Genomic DNA, 23,949 nt, shown 5'->3' with positions numbered 1-23,949 from the left:
AAAGGAACACATGGTTAAAGCTGCTACACAATAGATTGTAAACATTCTCAGGGGAAAAAATACAGAGCCAGACAATCCAGTTGCTGGTTCATCATTAACAAAATAACTAGCCAACAACCTCATGATGCAAAGCTAAAGAATTCTTATTTTAATCTGTTTAAGAGGACATATTATACATTCAAAATAATTGTGCAGCATTAATTTAAAAGTGTGAACTTTTAGAACTTAGAAGTTTTAAACAGTAACTTCATCAGGCTAGGCATATTTAAATATATTTGCATTTGCATTTGTTGGCCATCAACTAAAGACAGACTAGAGTGGAACATTTCAAAAATGAAAGCTGTCGTTTGAGTTTGTAGGATGCGACAGTTTTTTGATCTAGAGGATGCTGTTTTATGTCTTTGGTTCATGTTTAGGTCATCAACACAGTACGGTTTCATAATGAAAACAGGGTAACTGAATAGATACAAGTATAGTTCTAAGACTCACAAGTAATACTAAGTCAGCAAACACCCTCATTAAAAAACATGTCTGTGTGCTGGACTCCGGAAAGCAGAAAGAGTTGGAGAATAAGTACATTACATTTACATTTATTCATTTAGCTGACGCTTTTATCCAAAGCGACTTACAATTGCTATATATGTCAGAGGTCGCACGCCTCTGGAGCAACTAGGGGTTAAGTGTCTTGCTCAGGGACACATTGGTGTCTCACAGTGGATTCGAACCCGGGTCTCTCACACCAAAGGCATGTGTCTTATCCACTGTGCCATCACCACACTTAAATAAAAGATGCTGGAGCTATTCTTCATTTAGACACCATAAAGAGTTCTGCTATTGTCACAAGCTGTAGAACCCAAATATGGTAGCGTTTAGTACTGTTATGACCAAATTAATATCTGTTGTATTAAGCCTAACAAGGAAAACAAGGAACTATGGGCCTATTTACACCTGGCCACTTAATGCGTTTTCTCTGATTGGATGGCTATCCGATTGTGACAAGTCCAGGTGTAAACGCCCTTCATTGAGATGGGTTGCAGTCCGAGGGCGCAAACCACTTCAGGAGATAGTTTGAAACATATTCCAGATGCAACTGGATAAGTGTAAATGCATCGGGTTGTTGAAGCTGTATATGTAAATGACCCAAAATGCTATACTGGCTCCCAGTAGCCAGATCCCACACTAATATTGAAATATTCGACAGATATAGCCCGTCGGAGATGAGCATCTCTCTTCAGCAAGCAGGTACGCCAGAACTCAGAAACGCAACAATAGGCATCGCATCCTAAAGCTCTACATTCTGTTTTCATTAGAAGTGGTGAATTCTTAACAGTGCTGAAAACGCTCTCCTATTGCCACATTTGATCTCCAAATCAGCTGATGATTAGTGGTCAACTGATATTGATTTTTTGATGGCTGATATCTTAGAGGGTGACCGATGGCTGATATAAAGTCGATATATATATATATATATATATATATATATGATATAACACTACATAAAAACACATGCATAAAAACTGCTGAAATTAAAAATGAATTTATTTTACACAATATTAACAATTCACAATATTTGAAAATAAATGATTATAAAAAAACAATTTGAATAATCTTAGATGGCAACTTCTTCATTCTGAAATCCTAATACAGTATATTTCACAAATAAAAAAATTGTTAAAAATTATAATAATAAAAAGTAAACACTGCACTAACAGTGCATTCAGTGATCTTCTGTCTGTTCACACTGGGAATCATATTTTCTCAAATAAAGATGAGATTGCGCCAATACATACACACAGTGAAAATGACATGAATGTAACAAAATAAAAGTCATGCACATTGTCAGAATGAACAAAAAGAAAAACTGATGATTTACTAACACCACAACTCATAAATAAAATGCAGTGCAGTTGCTTTTGTTGATGTAAACTGCATTGAATTATTGTATATAATTGAAGATCAAATGTATGTTAGTTTTACAGAGACACATTTAATATATGTTCCCAAGTGTAAATGTAACGGTTCTAACTAATTGGATAACTATCTGATCAGAGAAAATACATGAAGTGACAAGCATTAATAGTCCCCAAGTCTTTAAATATGCAAACTGACAAGCTTGTTGGTTAAATGATAATATCGCATGCATTTAAACAAATAAAATATTTCTTGTTTAGCATGTCTTATTTAGTTTTTATTTAAAAATATTTATTTGTTTGAACTTCACATTTTAATTTTTAATTATGAGCTTTTAAAACACAAAGTGATCTTCAGAATAAAAAAAAAGAAGACAATAAACACTTTCAAAATAGAGCCTGTTTCAAGCAGTTGAAAGCTTTCTGACAACAGTAAAAACACAGTGGAAACTGGTCAGTCTGTAAAGATAGTCAAGCCAAAAATGGCAGCAAACATTGCTTGCTATTCAAGTGTTTTGACTGTGGAACTTTTAGGAGAACTCGCCAGTGAAATAGCTGAGGAGGAGATATGACTACACTGAACTCAATACCCTGCCCTCATTAGGCATGTAATTGGGCAACACATGCAACAAGAACAACTAATGGATATAAAGGTGGAAATATACTTAGCATTGATAAACAAACAACTAGCAACTGTAACGTGATATTGCAAAAACAATGGCTTGGTTTTCACACAGTACTCTACGTCAGCAAACACTTTACTCTACATCAGCAAACTACTAGCAACCATGCAGCGATTAATGCTGGACGAGCACCATTAAAATCCTCCTGCTTCTAGCCATGAGATGGTTAGCTGTCAGTGTGTGCCTCAACAGTGTGCTCGACTAATATGAAGAGATGAGATTACACTTCCAGCTAAGGGATGAGGATCGAAACTACAGCGGCGAAGATCCTATTTCAGATGTACTCAGATCCAATGAACAAGCTACAGCCCATTGTTCAAGTGGCAAATAAAGTAAACTAAATGACCCAGATGGAAAAGGATCCCATGCATGTTTTTTATTATAATTAAGCTAATTGCCAATAGTTGCAAAAATTAAACTAGCAATGATTGCCACAGATTAATGGCTTTGATATGGCCATCACTGGTTCTTTCTGGCTGACTACTGTATGGCATCCTGTTCAGATAATGCAAATCTGTCAGCTGTGGAGAATGTCACACCTGCTTGAATTCGTTAGGCAAATAACAAGCACCTTCCCACCAGTATGCAGCAACTACATCTTGTAATAGCCCATCCATGGTGCTCAAGAAAGAAAGAAAAAAGAAAATAATATATTTTTTTCAATGTGCAGGCAGGGTACTCCATTGTTTTGTTGTGTTAGATCCAGATGCATTTAATTCTTTGCATGCATTTGTAAAAGTTGTTTTTACTGCATATTTATATTTGAGCACCTAAGCCCACCCTTAAAACTTAAGGTTTTATTGCTTAAAACATTCTTTTAATGCAGTCATATCTCATTCAAACTATAAATCCGAACATTAGTGGGATGTCACGAGACACACAAGATCCAAATGCATTTCAATATGTAAGTTGCATGAATGTAACTAAAAATATTGTTGCTGTTTAAATAGGAAATCATATTACTTACAATATTACACCCCAATATATAATCTCTTGACAATAAATTTCCCATGACCTATGCATCTAAGCATGTTGAAAAATGATACCTTAAGACAGGAGTCTCCAAACTTGATCCTGGAGGGCTGGTTTCCTGCAGAGTTTAGCTCCAACCCTAATTAAACACACCTGAACCAGCTAATCAAGGGCTGTGTCCAAATTCAGGGTCTGCATCCTCCTTAGGATCCTTCCTACCCGGTTGAAGGAGGAGGGATCCTCCGAAGTCCGCAAAACCCGGAAGTCGGTGTTTGTGAATTTGGACAGCCTACCCTTCTTTCAGTTCCCTCCCTTACCCGTTGCTCATATCCTGTCGCCTAGCAACCGTGACAGCGCCACGCAAGAAGCGGGAAAATGGACAAACAAAGAGTTATTCTCCTCATTTTAATTCTTTTGGAAGAAATAAAGCAATTAAATAAATTAAATACGTTCCTTGCTCGTTGTCGGATAGTTTTTTATATCAGACTACAAGACAGTCACATCCAGGTAAGCCATTATAGCCTATTTTTATTTGTTTTTAAGTATTCTACTAATTTCTCCTACAAATTCATTGAGCCGAAGCATAAACTTTAGCTTGTTTTGTCAGAGAAACTCCTCTCCCACTCCGCTACCGCTCGCTTCGTCCGCCATTACGCTCTGCCGAAAATAATTATGGGATAGGTAGGACGGGAAAGGATCCACCACACCCATCCTTCCAATTCGGGGAAAAGGAGGACGTATTTGTGGGCCGCATTTGAAGGATCCTACGAATTTGGACAGCCTTCGTTGCGGCGCTGTGACGTAACATCCTTCAAATGAGTACTCCGAAGGATGCAGACCCTGAATTTGGACACAGCCAAGGTCTTACTGCACTCTTAAAAATAAAGGTGCTTCACAATGCCCTAGAAGAACCTTTTTGTCCTAATGGTTCCATAAAGAACTTTTAACATCTGAAAAACCTTTTTGTTTTACAAAAGATTCTTTGTGGTGAAAGAAGGTTCTTCATATTATAAAGGAAGAGATGGTTCTTTAAAGAACCTTTGACTGAATGGTTCTTTGTGGAAACAAAAATGGTTATTCTATGGCATCGCTTGAAGAACCTTTCGAAGGACCTTTATTTTTAAGAGTGTAGGCATGCTAGAAACTTGCAGGCAGGTGTGTTGAGGCAATTTGGAGCTGAACTCTTCAGGACACTGGCCCTCCAGGACCGAGTTTGGGGACCCCTGCCTTAAAAGGTACCCAGTATATTACAAAATAACGCTAAGTGGTCCTGATCAAGCATCCATATTTGATGAGTTGGGAGTGAGAATGTGTTGCTCTGCATGGCTCAACAATATGGATGGCCAATTTTTTTTTTTTTTTTTTTTTTTTTTTTATCATAAATGTTAAAAACTGTCATGACTGGGCAAGCAGAAAACGGATATTGTTGATCCTTGTTCTGGACATACTAGGAGTTGTGGACTGAAGTGATGTGAATCAGAGTTTTATTATGATCTTATATTCTGTTATTTCGCTGCTGGCACTGCCATTCGGCAATGCAGTGGTTGAATGCACTTTCTCAGAGATGATTTTGATAAAGCACAAACTGTGCTGGAGGATGAAAGACATCTGTCTGACACAATATCCTCTGCATGAGCCATTCAAAGGGATGAAATCTACTGTCGTCATTTCAGGCTGGCCTTGGTCAATACATACTTGTTCAGACCTTGAAAATGTAAATGGTTCCATTAAAAGGATTACTGAGGGTGGAACGCTGCTCGGTCAATCAAATTAGAGCACCGAAACTAACTGTTGCATAAAGCATTTTATATCACTTCCCTTCCAATTCGATCTGCAATGGAGAGATGTGACACCCATACCCATTTTTGAAAATAACTATGATACATTAATAAATATGTTTGTGGGGAAGTCAACCCTTTTTACATTTTTGTGGCTATTATTGTTTCTGAATTGTGCAGTTCCCTGAAGAAAGATTTCCACAAAGTGAATTGTTTCTCAAAAATGTAATGTTTTTTAATGATGTCTGGAGTCTACCTTCAGGGATTTAGGATTAAACATACAAATGGTTCAATATACTGCTATCAAATACTTTCTCTGAGGAATAACATTTTATGTTTTCACTTCAAATATCACATTTGGAACTCTGGAATTGCTCTAATATCTTCTTTTGTGGTTCCTAAAAGAAATAAGAGAAAGTCTCCATTTCTTAATCCCACATACTGTATGCCTTCTCAGAGGCATGTGTATAAAAATACTGCTTGAATTAATTAAGTGCTATACATGCATTTTGAATACAATAATAAAGTCACACTAGAATATAAATAGTTTTCATATAACCTTTATCACTCATCACACATATGAGCAGCTGTTATGAGCATTTGCTTTTTATTAGTATCAAGATGTGAGAAATGCAGAGGTTTTATTTTTGTGATCTAGTTCTTAAAATGAATGACAATAACAGCCTCAAAAAGGCTAAAGACAACAGCAGTATCGTTCATATATATTCTTATCATATAATCACTTAAAATAGTTGTTTGCATAAGATTTGAAATTCATTCAGGCTCAGTTACTGCCTGTCCATTGTTCAGTGGAACAGTAATTGAACCTGACACTGGTGACACCCTAAGCAATATCAGCGCCTCTGTGCCTTCTGAGCTCCTCTGATAAGATCATAAAACTGCCCACAAACTCATTTAATGCTTGGGTTTTATATTTGATGATTTTATGAGTTGTTGGCATAGCTTTATGTTAGCAATAAAATGTTTTGTTCAGAGTTAAAATATGAAATGGTAGTGCTTGCAGTGCAGCACTGTGTTGATATCCCTCAAATATTCTGGTTTAAAATGTATATTAAAGTCAACATGAAATGCTGTTTGTAATATTTTTTTGCATATGATGTATATCCAATATTAATACCAAGATGCAAAGGTGCAAGTTAATGTCATGCTTCTAAAAGAATATGGCACTGGTGAATCATACATTGCAATATAGTGAAATACAATCTGTTGCTTGCAAAACAATACATTTTGTCAGAATGTTTGCCAATGGAGAATTTTTTTTTTTATAACCAGAAGTCTATGGGGGTGGTCCATGTTTCAGGCGGTAGGGGTTTGCATGGGGTTTCAGAGGGGGGTGGGGTGGTTTGAGTTCAGGGCTCTCACAGCCTGGGGGAAAAAGCTGTTGAGCAGTCTGGCGGAGCGGGCTCTGATGCTCCGGTACCGTCTTCCTGATGGTAGGAGCTGGAAGAGACTGTGGGAGGGATGGAGTCCTTCACGATGCTGTTGGTTTTGCTGGAGCATCGTGTAAGGAAAATGTCCAGGATGGAGGGGAGAGGGGCACCGATGATCTTTGCTTGACCACTGATGGTCTTGCGGTCAGCAGCACTGCAGTTCCCGTACCAGACAGTGATGCAGCTGGTCAGCACACTCTCAATGGTGCCTCTGTAGAATGTGATGAGGATGGGTGGACAGAGACTTGCTCTTTTCAGCCGGCGGAGAAACTGTAGGCGCTGTTGTGCCTTTAGAATCCACTTCACCAGCAGTGCTGTTACATAGAATGTGAAGGTAATGTTAATTATTAAACCAAAAAAAAAAATACAAAACTTTCAAAATACTCATCAATGTGATTATTTTGTTGAGTCATAGGCAGTGGGTTTAATCAGTGACATTATTAATGGATTTGCTATCTGGCGTATTCTCATCACTTCCTCAACCTGCTTCCCAAGTATTTTTACACATAGAAAAGGTGAAAAAAAGTATTACAGTGTCCAATTTTCTCTCCAAATGCAGATGTGAGTTACTATGGCAATTCTCGAGGCAGCAGGAGGGGCCTAAAATGACAGCATTTTTCAGAAAATAAGAACACTGCCTTAAACTCACTAACAGAAAGGCAGTGCCATCCTCTTAATATCTTTATTTAAGATAAAGTAGGTTGTGAATTGCAGTAGTATTTTTTTGTTATTCATGTATATGTTTTCCTTTTGTATTTTTTTTTAATAGTTTGAAATAAAAATAAAAATATAATAAAAATAAAAAATATTGTCTAAACAAAATTGCCCAGAATGCAAAACAGTGACATCAGCTTCATATTCTCTATAGAGCTGCTGCAAAACTGTCCTCCATTGAAATATCATATAGAAATAGTTGCATTTTTAGGAAGAAAACAAATATGTTTGGGTATAGAAAGACTGTAAAAAGAAAATTGGTTCTTGCTTTATTACATCATATATATATATATATATATATATATATATATATATATATATATATATATATATATTAAAGATTGATTCCCGCTGACAAAAACCGAAAGAACATTGCTTGAATTTAATTATTTTTCTCAATCTGATATGTGAAAGTACAGTGGTTTATTAGGAACAGATTGAACATTGCCATTATTTTCTCATCCCCTTGCCATTTCAAACATACATAATTTTCCTTCCTCTGCTGAATGCTATACATACAGGCACTTCCTACACAAAAAGCGTAATTATCTAACACATGGCTTTGAGAATGACTCAACACTGACTTGATTTCACCAGCCTGCCTAATGGAAGGTCTATTAAGCCAAATAGATCCATGATGATAGCTCAACAGTGGTTATACATCAGGCAGCAGTGAATATGTGTGCCAAGAAGCACATTAGCAAATAAGGTTGCATCATATATGTACAAAACTATTTGTTCTTTATTTTTAATTGTGCCACAATCAGTGCCAATTCATAATTCCATATAATTTTGATAAATAACTGGCAAATTTGTTTAATTAAGTCTTTAGTTAAATCTTGCTGACCTTGAATTATTACAATTTATTCCTTTCATTCCAATTTCTCATTCCAATGTCAAAGGAATCTTGGACCCATAAAGCCTGTATTGAGCGCAGTGGAAAATACCATTCGGCACCTCCATTTTCCCAGATGTAACATCCCGTCTTGTGTAATGAGTCTTGAGTCTCCACTTTGGCATGCCATTAACTCTGTAATCTGACCACATATTGAGCTGGAGAGAGGGCAGAGATTGACAGTCAAGTCCTTACTGAACACGCTCAGTCTGGAAAGCTCTTCAGTAGTTGGAACCGTTTGTATCCTTAAGCAAAATATGCTTTTCTGCATCTGCTTGCACATCAAACAAGCATCTTTAAATGCTAGTTTGCAAACAGTGGACTCGATGTTGTCGTAATTGTAGTAGCATCAGTATAATTATTCTGCTGCAGGTAATCAAATAGCATGCTTATTTTCAGAACAACTCAATGTGAGTGTGATTTAAACTTAAGCGTAACTTACATTATTAGACACAATTTACTTTGGCTTCAATATAACATTAAAGCACAATGAACCACTGTGTGTCAGCACAGAGTAATGGTGCCTCATTCTTGAATCAGTCAGTGTTTCTGAATGAGTCGGTGGAGTGAATGATTCAAAGCTGCATCCAAAACTGCATCACTAAATAGTCATAAATAGAAACTGACAGTAAAAACACACCATCAGAGAAGTGCTAATTAAACATCATTTCAGTCAATAGCTATCTGTCCATTCAAATTTGTGAATTTAACTTATGCGCAAAATTGGAATATTGCATAAAACATTTGCGAATAAAGCACTGTTTACATCACAACATTTGAGTGTCACGGGACGCTGTGAAAAGCACCGTGGAAAGATGAGGTCAGGGTCCAAGTGCAGGTAAGGTGCCTTTAATAAGCAACAAAAAGGCCAACACGGCACAAAAAAACAAAACATAAAAAGGACATGAAAAAACACAACCACGCATTTGCAAAATACAATTAATGAACCCAGGCAGAGTGGTGAGAGAGGGGTGACTATATGGTCTGTGGTAATGGGGAACAGCTGCGGGTGTAATGAGTGTAATATGGGACAGGTGTGTGTGATGTGGCAGGTGTACGTGATGTGGCAGGTGTACGTGATTACGTGAGGTGAGTCCGGGAGGAAGGGAGATGGTGACCTCTGCTGGCGACAGGAAGAAGCACAGGGCCCGGACTCGTGACATGACCCCTCCTTTAAGGAACGGCTTCCAGACGTTCCACCAAACCCCCCCAAAAGTCCAGAGGGAGGTGGAACAGGGGGAGGGATGGTGGGCCAGGCCCGTGAGTGGAAGGGAACCTGGGCTCTAAGGCAGCGCCGGCGGGATGGAGACCCAGGGCAGAACCGGCGGCCACCACCGCGGTGAATGTGGAGCTGCCACCCTGGAGCGGGCAATGGTGGGCTCCACCGCTTCGGGGGGCACATCAGGGTGGGGAACATCAGCGGACACCGCCGCCTCGAGGGAACTGTGAGCGGACGCAGCCCCCTTGGGAGGCTCGTGAGTGGGCACCACCGTCTCGGAAGCCTTGTGAGCGTGCACCGCCGCCTCGGGAGGATCATGAGCGGACACTGCCGCTGCCTCGGAAGCGTTGTGAGCGTGCACTGCCGCTGCCTCGGAAGCCTTGCGAGCGTGCACCGCCGCCTCGGGAGGATCGGGAGAGGGCACCACCGCTTCGGAAGCCTTGTGAGCGGGCACTGCCACCTCAGGAGGATCATGAGCGGACACTGCCGCTGCCTCGGAAGCGTTGTGAGCGTGCACCGCCGCCTCGGAAGCCTTGTGAGCGTGCACCTCCGACTCGGAAGCCTTGTGAGCGTGCACCGCCGCCTCGGAAGCCTTGTGAGCGTGCACCGCCGCCTCGGAAGCCTTGTGAGCGTGCACCGCCGCCTCGGAAGCCTTGTGAGCGTGCACCGCCGCCTCGGAAGCGTTGTGAGCGTGCACCGCCGCCTCGGAAGCCTTGTGAGCGTGCACCGCCGCCTCGGAAGCCTTGTGAGCGTGCACCGCCGCCTCGGAAGCCTTGTGAGCGTGCACCGCTCTCTCGGGGGCTTCGTGAGGGAGCAAAGCTGTCTCCGGAGGAACGTGAGCGAGCACAGCTGTCTCGGGAGACTCGTGAGCGAACACCGCTCTCTCGGGGGCTTCGTGAGGGAGCACAGCTGTCTCGGGAGGAACGTGAGCGAGCACAGCTCTCTCGGGAGGAACGTGAGCGAGCACAGCTGTCTCGGGAAGAACGTGAGCGAACACCGCTCTCTCGGGTGCTTCATGAGCGAACACCGCTCTCTCGGGGGCTTCGTGAGCGAACACCGCTCTCTCGGGGGCTTCGTGAGCGAACACCGCTCTCTCGGGAGCCTCGTGAGCGAACACCGCTCTCTCGGGGGCTTCGTGAGCGAACACCGCTCTCTCGGGGGCTTCGTGAGCGAACACCGCTCTCTCGGGGGCTTCGTGAGCGAACACCGCTCTGCTGGGTTCATTCTGTCACGGGACGCTGTGAAAAGCACCGTGGAAAGATGAGGTCAGGGTCCAAGTGCAGGTAAGGTGCCTTTAATAAGCAACAAAAAGGCCAACACGGCACAAAAAACAAAACATAAAAGGACTGGGACACAAAAACGGCAATGAGGTGCGTGTATCCCAGCCCAGAGCAAACACTCGAAACAAAACACAACCACGCATTTACAAAATACAATTAATGAACCCAGGCAGAGTGGTGAGAGAGGGGTGACTATATGGTCCGTGGTAATGGGGAACAGCTGCGGGTGTAATGAGTGTAATATGGGACAGGTGTGTGTGATGTGGCAGGTGTACGTGATGTGGCAGGTGTACGTGATTACGTGAGGTGAGTCCGGGAGGAAGGGAGATGGTGACCTCTGCTGGCGACAGGGAGAAGCGCAGGGCCCGGACTCGTGACATTGAGATGCTACGCAATGAATTCGGTCCGCTGGTTAGCCAAGTTATGCCATCCCTTCGCGTAAAAGTCACATGACTTTTATGATGCTCATGGAGGAATTTATATAGAAAATGCATTTCCATTTCCCATTAATCTCATCAACTCTTTTCAAAAACTTTCAATTCAAATGTAATGCATCTCAAGTAAATGTAAAAACCTTTTTTTTTGTAAATTGAATTTTTTTTTTTTTTTTTTTTTCAAAATTGGAATTTCTATCTCTTGTTTCTGATACTTCAAAATGTGAATAAAAACAGGGTGATGGACACATAGCTAATGTTTTTAGCCCTCCAAAATTGTTTCAGTCGAAACTGAAAATTAATTTTTGGAAAAATATTTCTTGTATCCATCACTATATCCATTACATCACTAAACCTGTCTCATCTTTTTTTTGGAGTGTTTTTGAGTGTTGACACCTTGTGTATAAACTAATTAGTACAAGCTTCACTGTAGACTTACTCTAGTAGTGTACATGTAAAAAAGGAAGTATACATCGGACTTAATGAACAGATTGTGAAAAGTCTTGGTTGGACTATATATCAGCAGTGCTTGTCAATTAAAATACCCTGTAAGTTCCTCATACTTTCACCTTAATTTAAATTTAATTAAAATAGCTTTTATATCTGTATCATTTTTAACAAAGCGTGTACCAGTAGTGCTTTCCCTATGGAGTACCCCCCCCCCCCAAAAAAAAAAAACCATACAAAAAAAAAACCAGTATAAACATTATAAAAACACAGTATTACAAAATAAAAGACTGAATAATGACACTACGTTATGAGAGTCTTGTGCCTCTCTTGAAGCCATTAAGTTGCCAGAGCCAATCCTCCCTATACGCAGAATACCCAAGCTGCGTGGAGCCCCCGAAACACCAGGGGGCCCCCTTGCTCTCAAATATGTTTTATTTTTAGTTTCGTTTTTGAGTTTGGCCAGCGGTTATTGAAAACATGAATGATCATTTATTTTAATGCGTGCACTGTCACCCTTTCTAGGTAAAAATCAGTCAAATCATGTAACATGAATGTGGTAGTCTCTTGCTCGAGACTAAAAAAACTAGTTCAAAGCATACCGAGCCACGGAAGAGATAAAGTTTCTTGAGCGTTTTCCACGAGCGCGATATGAGACGGCTTGACACACAGATAAATGCGTTAATCCATTCTTTCATCCCAACATAACCCCGCCGGCGACAAAGTTTTGCGTAGGGCCCCCAGAAGTCTAGGATCGGCACTGTGGGTTTCCAATAGGGTTCTAGGTTTTGCATGTGTTTGAGGCATAAAAGTCATGTTAGGCAAACTACACTTTGCTCTGACTGGCTGATTTCAGTGTCAATGCTAAATCACACATCCATGCTGAGACCATGCTGACACCTGCAGTGTTTACCAAGAACTTGAGGACTAATGATCTGGAAAGGAAAAAGCAACAATTTAAAATAATATCAGACAAATGTAGGGGAAAAAAAATATATTATATTAAGAAATAGTTTAAAATTTAAAAGTTTTAAAATGCAAATGAAATTAGATTTATTACTTTATTTTTTTATACAACTATATATTTAACATACTTGTATTATATGTTGCTTATTCATAAAAAACAAACAAACAAAAAAAAACCCCGCTTACTTTGCCTTCTCTTTTCAGAAGATCATATACCATTGCAGTGTTCATATTGCAAAACCAAAGACATGGATAGAAAGGGCCTATTTTCACACAAGTGCTGATTTTACATTCAGGATGTGAATATCGATTCTGGCTGCTGCTTCTGGTAAAATCAGCCATTGGCAGTGCGAGCTCAGGTTAATGATGCCTTCCACAAACTGTCTTGTATAGCCTGCTTAAAACAAAGCAGACAGAAACATCTGCTGTAACAAATTTGAAAACACACTGAAAAGTGAGATTCATTTTCTAAAAGCAAAGTTCAACTCTCTAACAACTTCTAACATATAAGCGTTTATACGTTTTCATTCGTTCTTTATTCACATTCAGATTGAAATTTGCATGCACAGCTGTCTACTCAAGTGTTTTTTTGTTTTTGTTTTTCTAAATTGATTATCCAAAAGGGTTTGAAGCTGCTATTATGATCTGCTGTTCACATTTGGGGGTAGAGGAGTGTTTCATGAGTTAATTGTGGTAATCAAATTTGTTCAAAACCATTATTATGCCATCACCATCACCTACCCATTTTAATACAGAATGGTAAACATATTAATTCAAAACAGCAAATCAAATGAAATTATAACCCAGACATGAAATTACACTTTCTTCCCTAAAAATAGTTTTTATTGTGTAAATCAACCAGAAAGTATTTCGAGATGCTTTTTTTTCATGTTTGAAAGATAGACAACAACAGTATAACCCACTGAACGGACTGTATGTCCATCCCTCACAGCCTTGTTTTCATTCATGTCAAACTGAATATGCCATCTACCCTTAGGCTCCTTGCAGATCATAAGATCCAGTTCTTGTTCTGACAGTGCCACGACCTTGGTCTGACCTCTACTTGGAAGCTCACTGGACACTTCAGCTGATCGGTTTTGGCAGCTCAATCAGAGATCTGCCCTGGGAAACTCTTCCAGAGTACAGTTTAGCCTGGAGCTTCGTGTCTCTCAGCAGGTGTGGACTCTGACAGCAACATGAGGCATGTCACACTGCTCTCAGCTGGTCTGGATAGATGGCTGTATTGACCTCACATCTTCACCAGAGGGCTGCTGTGTGACAGGTCAAACCAACACATCCTTCACAGTGAGTCGGCCCATGCTGAATCTGCACAATTTATCCACATTTTCGGCACTGATTGTCAGGGACAGTCTGTAGAATCATGTAGAGCTGATTGAATATGGTACAAATTGAGCAGTTGCCAATAGCCGAAGGCATTTTAAACTAAAATTAAAGTGTAAAAATAATTTTAAACACAGTTATAAAAAGTGCTGTATTAAAATTTGCAGGCCAATATGAATTTGAAGTTTAAGTTTAGCTTAAAATCTCTCTCTTTTGTTGCCTTTCCTCTCTATTTAGATGCTAATTACATGCTTACTCAATTACATTTTTTAATTCACTCTCAGAAAAATGGTTACAAACCTCTCAATGAGGGGGTACCCTAAGGTAAAAAAAAACTTAAAATGTACTTTTGTACCTTATTTACCTCTAAATGTACATATTGAATTACATATTAGTTCCTAAAATATACACATTAGTACAGTAGCTTTTGAGAGGGTACTGACCCAATGACACCTTTGTACCGTTTTTTTCTGATTGTTTGATGAATTACCTGAAAATAATTTTTGTATTTCCCTCTTCTTCTGTTAGTCTCATATGCACTTTTAAACTAAACTAAATAAATAAATACATACATAAACAAATGTAATGTTCCAGATATGTATTCTTATAACAAGAACAACAACAAACCATTTTGAACAGAGAAAGAACACGATATTCTGCATAATTGGAATGACCAATCACAAACCTTTAAACCTTAAAAGATGTCATCTGCGGTATTGTCTCCACTTCATGATTGCAAATTAGTGGCGTAAAACTCTGTTACAATGATGGTTCCAGAAGGGAATTAAATCTACTGCTGACCATCCGCTTCACAGAGGTGTCTGCAGCAAGCATGAGCCAATGACCATTAAATGGTCACATGGTAACAGCCTGACCCCAATTTTAGCTGTAAAAAGATTAAATTGCAGAGAGGGCTTGGAGGGTTTTAATTGGTCTATTACATGAGCAGAGGAATAGCGCAAGATAATGAACAGAGCTGCTGCACTTTCAAACCTTTTTATAACAGAGAAAAATTAGGCTTTGGATTATTACATGCAGGGAAGACACTAAAATTCTAAAACTCAAGCCTCACTACAGATGAAAAGTCTTCAGAAGTTTTCCTGTAGTGCATCCTGAAGTACTGAAGCACCTAAACCCAGAGTGAAACAAAAAAGGACAAACATTCAAACTGATTAATCAATAGGCCCTTTATTATTTAATTTTATCATTATATATCTTAATCTCAGATGCTCACGATGGAACATCCACAGTCTGTTCACTGACTGTCTGTGATGCATGTTGCATACAAAACTTTCACATACTTTTAAAGGTGCCATAGAATGCATTGATACAATATTTAAAATTGTTCTCTGATATCTATATAGAAGGTATGTGGCTTAGGTAAGGGCAAACATTCTCCAGAAACAGTTTTATAAGTCGATTTACAACCCTAATATTTCTTCCCAGAATGAAATGGTCTGTTATTGGCTTATTTGGAAGGGTCATGAATAATAATGTTGAGCTCTGCTCTGATTGGCTGTTTCACAGTGCGGCTCAATGTTGACCTCTGCTCTGATTGGCTGTTTCACAGTGCAGGGCTGTGTTCAGCCCTGAAAAAACGGTGCAAAACGTTTATTAAATGGAAACGGCGGTGCGTTGGACACTCTGTTCTGATGACAAAACTGTTGCAACTATGGCAGCTGAGAAAGCCATTCTTTGTGTTCTTTTTGAAGAATTTTCGGAGCCTGATGAAATCTGAATAAATACGTGTTTAATACTGCAAAATACGCTCGATGTTACAGTCACTGCCCTTGCCGTCCAGAATAACAGAGAACATCCCAATCGAGTGAAAGGACTTGTGAAAACTGTGGTTCCTAATTATTGTGATCCAACATTTGCCTCGCATTTCAGGATGAAAAGACAAACATTTCAGGTGAAGGATAATCCACTTCTTACCTCCTAGACTGTGTTATGATCTATATGACCTTATTATTTTTATTGTGAGTATTAGGCTTATCATTGCTGATCACTGTTGTTGTGCTATGATATTGTAATATTTACCATTATATATAATCAGAGGAGTATAGACAAGTTTATGAATGTGTCACTCCACAAAACAATAGCAAAATATATATGTATAGTATTTTTATGTTACATTAATCAGTGTCTAGCACACCTTCCTAAGGAACGGATACGGACCAGAAGACATCGCAATTACTACATGATATTTAGACAGATTAAAAAAAGTTCCAGATCTATACTTGTGCTCTTATTATTTCAGTTAGTTTGCCTTGTAAACAAACATGTGCAAACAATATACTTGCTCTTTTGAGTTTATTTTGATGTTAGTTACATTTACTTACAAATTCATCATCATCATGTTGATATGCTATGTTTCTATAAAACTCGTACGACAAAAACATGTCTTCTAATATCTTAAATTGTTGTGTATACCGAGTTGCAGCGGACACATTTGTAAACGACTTCACTTGGACCCACTGTGCGAGCTGTCTCTTTAATACTGGTTTATATACACGTTGCTGCTGATTGGGCTGACATTTTTGACACACCCACCAAACAAGAGAAAACTATCTCAAACCCCTTTGCACACTGTTGCACACCGTTTTCCAGGAAACATGTCATACAACCCAGAAACCGTAGCAAAACGTTGTGAACGTGCCCCAGCTTATTTCAGTAGCTCACAGGAAGGAATCACAGGGAAAATATATATTTCAATACTTTCTTACACAGTTATATCGTTGGGTAATTATACTGTAAATAAAATGCGGGCATCAGGGAGCCGCTAATAATATGCTGGGCATTGAAACTGCTTTGGAATGCATGATAGCGTTTTACTTTCAGTTTCGAGATTCGCGACCGCATGTACTCTGTTTATACTATGGAGCTGCAGTACTTACCACACATTTTACAAGATCAGATGCTTGTCAGTGGTGCTCAGGATCTGTAAATCATTCACCATCATCCTCAGGCATCTCTCCTTACTCTGTTTATGTGGTGAAATCTTATGTTCTGTAACAGGCTACAGCTAGCAAGGAGCTAACCATGTCCCTTTAGTGGCTCACGTTATTTTATTAGAACACATTATTTGTTTTCCGTGCCTTTCTGAATACAGACACCAACCCATCCCTGCACTTCACATCCCCTGCACAACCTGGAACATAACATTTATTTCCATGATCTGCCATTTTCGCTGTTGTCCTCGCTTGTTTCTTCGCAATACCTGCAGAACTCCTGATGGTTCGGCTGGCGGCTGGCCTAGAACATGGGCGGGTATATGCAAATGTTGGGGGCGTAACTATTAGTGATCCCGACTGTTACGTAACAGTCAGTGTTATGTTCTGATTCGCCTATTTTTCAGTGGTCTTTTTTATTCACAAGATTCACAAGAATTATCCCTGTGCAGAGCTCTTATTATTCAACTATGCAAAGGTAACTGTTGTTCCCAAATATGACTCCACAGGTTGGCTAATAATCATGTCGTGTTGATATTCTGTGAAAAAAAAAAAAAAAACAGCACAATAACGAGTGTGATATTGCTGTTATACAGCTGTGTGATAAACAACAAGTGAATATTAAGTAACTTACATTTTAGGCACCATATTTTCGGTTAGTTTTCTGTTTTTGCTCTGCCACCGAAAATAATTCCAAAACTAAGCCACAACAGTATCAACAGGTGATTGTTTCATTCCTGAATGAATCAGAGTTTTGAGCGATTCGGTTGAGGGAATGATTCAGTGACACAAACAGTCATTTTCCACCACCTACTGGCTTGTTTTTTAACTTAATGCCACTTAAAGTCAAGTTGAGGAAATAATTTCACCGGTGGAGTCAAATGTGCATATGGCAGGAGACCACTGAAGAAAAGAAAAAAAAAATCAAGAAAGAAATCATTTAAAGGACAAGATACATTTTACAAAATTGATCAGAAACTATCTAGGTGCAGTGAATTCCTTCACAAATATCCACCTTAAGCCTTGATATTCAAATCGCATAATTTCTTTGGTCCCTGTGAACCTTGAGCGTGTTCACATGGTTGTTAGTGTGATAATCCCCTGGGTGCTATTGACATGCTCGCTTGCCTGATCTTGGTCTTGAGAGGGTGGGGCTTTAAATGAGGTGTCCAAGTTGTTTTACCCAGACTGCAAATGTCACAGGAAAATGGAAAAGACAGATCTGCTCTTGGCTCGAGGGCTTAAGCTGCGGCTGACAGATGAGACTGACTGCTCGCTGATTCATTGGTTAATGGTGTTTTCTTTTGGTCCAGCCAAGAAGCACGAATGACGAACATGGCCCGTAATGCTGGAAAGCAGTGACTTCATTTGGTATTCTGTGTTAACATTATGTTCCTTGATGAAGCTTGGCTTCCCGAAAAAGAGTTATTAACCTGTCTGAACACCATTCATTCTGTGACAATCCCCAAACAACATGCGCTGCATTGATCCAGACCCTTAATGGCTCAGAACTCATGATATTATTTTGATGAATGAAGACATCCGTTTCAGTGAACAAACAACAGCAAGGTGCCTGTGCATTCTCAACCCTGAAGACACAACGACAAACACAACTGCTTGGTTCTGCAAGAAAAAACAAAAACAAAAAAAAAACCACTAATGCACCTGTTAAAATTAGAATGGACTAATTCCCAGAATTTTAACACAAGGCATAGTGTTTATTCTCTTTTAAAGGTTTAGTTCACCAAAATATGAATATTTTGTCATAATTTACTCACTTTATGTTGTTCCATTTAATATACTTTGTTATGTGGAAAAAAATGTGCATTTCTGAAGGATTGTAGTCATTGTTTTTCATGCCTGGAGGATTTCAAGCTCATGTTTTATTATATTGTAAGAATAACAAAGTGGTCCTTACAACTCATACTCCATATCCCAAGTCTTCTGAAACCACACTGAACACTTTAAGGACCAAACTGAAATCCACTGAATATCTTGATATTTGCCCTTGCTCTGCATGACACTTACATCTAAGAATCAATGTCTGATTATTAAAAGAATCATTCTTTGAGTTGAATCTTTGTAATGAATTGCATGACGCAATTAATAAATCAAAATGATTAATTCAAAAATCTGACTGATCTGTAGTGGTTCAAGCACTGCTGAATCATACAGCACATTTACAAAAACCTTTAACAATTAGTATGTAAAAACATATGAATAAGAGCTTCAGCACGTTGGTAAACCAAACAGTTGATGGTAGCCACTGACTTCCATAGTATGAAAAAAAATACTATGGAGCTATGAAAGTCACTGGCCGTCAACCGTTTGGTTGCCAGCATTCTTCAAAATATCTTCTTCTGTGTTCAGCAGAATAAAGAAACTCATACAGGTTTGGAACAAGGGGAGGGTAAGTAAATAGTGACAGAATTTTAATTCTTTGAACTATCCATTTAAGTCCAATGCAGGCAAATCAAATGCATTTTTATGCTTGCTTTTATGATTTAACATAGACATTTAACAGGGACAAATTATATTGATACATTTTGATTATTGCAGTCATAGTACAGTGCACTGCAGTACAGGTGAATGTCGTGAAAAAGTATTTTTTTTTCTTGTAAGTTATTTCAAAAAGTGAAACTTTCATTTTAGATTCATTGCATGTAAAGTAAAACAGTTTTTTTTTGTTTTAATTTTGATGATTAGAGCTTACAGCTCATGAAAGTCAAAAATCAGTTTCTGAAAACATTAGAATATTTACATTTGAGTTTCAATTAATGACCATCCCTACAGTATACATTCCAGGTATCTCTTGTTCTTTGAAGCCACAATAATGGAGAAGACTGCTGACTTGGCAATGATCTGGAAGACGAACATTGACACCCTCCACAAAGAGGGTAAGTCACAGAGGGTCATTACTGAAAGGTGTGGCTGTTTACAGAGTGCTGTATCAAAGCATATTAAATGCAAAGTTGACTGGAAGGAAGAATTTTGGTAGGAAAAGCTGCACAAGCAACATGGATGACCGTAAGCTTGAGAATACTGTCAAGCAAAGCTGATTCAAACACTTGTGAGAGCTTCACAAGGAGTGAACTGAAACTGGAGTCAGTGCATCAAGAGTCACCACGCTCAGACGTCTTCAGGAAAAGGGCTACCAAGCCACTTCTAATAATAATAATAATTCATTACATTTATATAGCGCTTTTCTGCTTTTCTAAGCACTCAAAGCGCTCTACATTGTGAGGGGTGGTGTCTCCTCGTCCACCACCAGTGTGCAGCATCCACCTGGATGATGCGACGGCAGCTATAGTGCGCCAGAACGCCCACCACACACCAGCTTACTGGTGGAGAGGAGACAGAGTGATGAAGCTAATCAGTGTAAGGGGATGATTAGGAGGCCATGATGGTCAGAGACCAATGGGAACCAGAACAACACTTCTGAACCAGAGACAACGTCAGAAGCGTCTTACCTGGGCTGTGGAGAAAAATAACTGGACTGTTGCTCAGTGGTCCAAAGTCCTCTTTTCAGATGAAAGTAAATTTTGCATTTAATTTGGAAATCAATGTCCCAGAGTCTGGAGGAAGAGTGGAGAGGCACAGAATCCATGTTGCTTGAAGTCCAGTGTGAAGTTTCCACAGTCAGTGATGATTTGGGCTGCCATGTCATCTGCTGGTGTTGGTCCACTGTGTTTTCTGAAGTCCACAGTCAACGCAGCCATCTACCAGGAAATGTTAGAGCACTTCATGCTTCCTTCTGCTGACAAGCTTTATGGAGATGCTGATTTCATTTTCCAGCAGAACTTGGCACCTGTCCACACTGCCAAAAGTACCAAAAGCTGGTTCAATGACCATGGTGTTACTGTGCTTGATTGGCCAGCAAACTCACCTGACCTGAACCCCATAGAGAATCTATGAGGTATTGTCAAGAGGAAGATGAGAGACAGCAGACCCAACAATGCAGATGATCTGAAGGCTGCTATCAAAGCAACCTGGGCTTTCATACCACCTCAGCAGTGCAACAAACTGATCACCTCCATGCCACGCCGAATTGAGGCAGTAATTAAAGCAAAAGGAGCACCTACCAAGTATTGAGTACATATACAGTAAATGAACATACTTTCCAGAAGGCCAACAATTCACTAAAAATGTTTTTTTTTATTGGTCTTATGAACTATTCTAATTTGTTGAGATAGTGAATTGGTGGTTTTTTGTTAAATGTGAGCCTAAATCATCACAATTAAAAGAACCAAAGACTTAAATTATGAGTTGAATTACTGAAATAAATGAACTTTTCCATGACATTCTAATTTATTGAGATGCACCTGTATATTTGAAAATGTAAAGGTGTTGTTGATTAAAAAAAAGAAAGAAAATAGTTAAACAAAAAATTTACACCCAAATATATAAATCAATATTAATACAAGACCTAAGTAACTGTGGGTTAAATGAGATTGAGTCTTTTGATTCTTTTGGTCTGGACCAAAAAAGAAAATGATGCATTTAGTCCTGGTTCATTTTTGGTTGGTTTATTGCTATTTCATTCATGTTTTGTTCATATCAGTTTAATCTCACTAGAGTTTGTCTGGAAGCAAACCCATGAAAGGGTGGATTTTGGTTCACTTATTTGGTACATGCCAAGGTTTGGATGGCAGCATTCCCTTTTTTTTTGTGAACCTCATTCGCACTATTTTGCCAAAACTGTGCACACACAGTGTCCAACCACCACGACACTTTTAATGAAGCAATTTGTGTTTAATTTATCAGACAGGTGCACGTTCATTGATCTTTATGTCAATGAACATTAGTTTTTCTGAAATTTCAATTTTTGAAGTATTTTCACATTGAATGGCCTTAGTTCAGCACCATCAAGAAGATCTACTTAAAAGCCAGTTTTCTGTGTGCTGGTTTAGGAAACTGGCTTTGCTTTAAAATGATCTTAAAATTGTGTGATTTGAAAACCCAGCCAACATCCATTGGGAAGAGCTTCTATTGGTAGATGTTACTGGGAAAATAGTTGTCTCCACGACTGTAAATTTCTGCGTTGAACTGCCCAGAGAGGTGCATGAGCTCATCAAAGTATTGCTGCAATCCTTAATGAGTGAAGCACAAGACACCCAACCGCATAAACGGGTTGTGTTTGCATGGAGAAAGGCCTTTCATTCCAATTGATTTCCCCTTTTCTTCTGATTTAATTAAATAAGATCCCAGTCTGGGAGATTCTCTGTCTCCTTCTCTCATTTTCTTTCCCTGGTGCTTTGAAGTGCAAATCACATCTTGGTGATGTATAAGAGAATCTCTCAGATCAGGCTCAGGAGACCTTTAAAGCACAAAGGGATCTCACAAGGTTGGTGAAGTCAGGTGATGCTGTATTTTATTCAGCCAGAGGAAATTGACAGTAGATACTTTGGCATGTTTTAGATATGTGAAATAATGTAAGTTTTAAATTATAAAGCCATAAAAACAATTTTGTAAAATATTATTACAATTTAAACTGTAATTAATTCCTGTGATGGCAATTTTCAGCAGCCATTACTCCAGTGTTCATTGCCACATGATCCTTCAGAAATTATTCTATTATGCTGATTTGGTGCTCAGTTATTGTATAATTATTATTGGTGTATAATTGTATCATTATTCTTCTTATTATAAATGTTGAAAACTTCTTGCTGCTTGTTTTCGATGCTTAACATTTCTTTTTTTGTGGAAAATGTAATGTAGAATGTTTTTTTTTCAGGATTCTTTGATGAATAGAAGTTGAAAAGAACAGAATTAATTTGACATAAAAATCTTTTGTAACATTATAAATGCCTTTACTGTAATTTTTGATCAATTTAATGCATCTTTGATGAACAGATGTTAGATTAGAAGGATTTCAGAAGCATCATGCGACACTGAAGACTGGAGTAATGCAAAAAATTCAGCTTTGCATCACAGGAACAAATTGCATTTTAAAATGTAATCAAATTAGCAGTAAAGGCTTGTTCACCTATAGTGAATGAATGAAATTCATTATGATGAGAGCTGCCATAAATTATGCAAGACAAAACATGTTTCTTCATTGACAGCCATTTATAATTATATTAAGCTGTGTATTTAAAAAAAAAAAGATAATAATAATAAAATCCAGATTGCATACTTAAAGGGCTGTATGCACCATCTGAGCAATTGGCATTGAGACGAAAGAAAATCCTATCAGATAGCTTTCTGCAGGTACTGTATATTAGATCTCCTTTATCCCAGGAAACTCATCGAGGGTTTGAAACATTTCTGGCTTATCCAGATTCTAAAATAAATTACATCTCAGCCTTCTGGATATAATCTATTGTTTTTAACATAAAAAGACAGTGTAGTTTACAGCTTTGTTTCCTAGTAGGCCATCTTTAAAAGGGTGCATTAGCTGAAATCACATTAGTATTGCTAATGGACGGTGACAAAGCAGATCATACATGCATTTAAAGCCATACATGAGGATGACTTCACTTCCTAACGCCAGCACATTTGGGCAGACTGAAACACATTAATAATTCATGGTCACTTAACCTTTCGTAAAGACAAATGCACTCATGCTTTGACTGGCAGATCGCACTGTTTGATTGACAGCAGAAACATGAAGATGTCAATGTCACAAATCAGTCACACATCAAGCAGAGGAAATTATTGTATTAAATTTCTTAGGACGACATGCCAGTACTCTTAAAATGTCATAACAATTTCCAATATAACACACACCTGCTGATTTTCGTCACTTATTAATTTATTCTAGTTACAAAGTTAGCTAGCCACATCAAGCACAGGAGGATTTACAGACCCTCTATAAGAACAAAAATGATCAGTTCAAAAGAAAAAGAAAGAAAGAAAGGATTCTGTTAAATTATTGCTCATAATTATTTTTTTTCTTTATACAGCTT

The sequence above is a fragment of the Barbus barbus genome, assembly GCF_936440315.1.
Source record: "Barbus barbus genome assembly, chromosome: 1".
NCBI lineage: Eukaryota > Metazoa > Chordata > Actinopteri > Cypriniformes > Cyprinidae > Barbus > Barbus barbus.
This window is presented reverse-complemented; position numbering follows the sequence as displayed.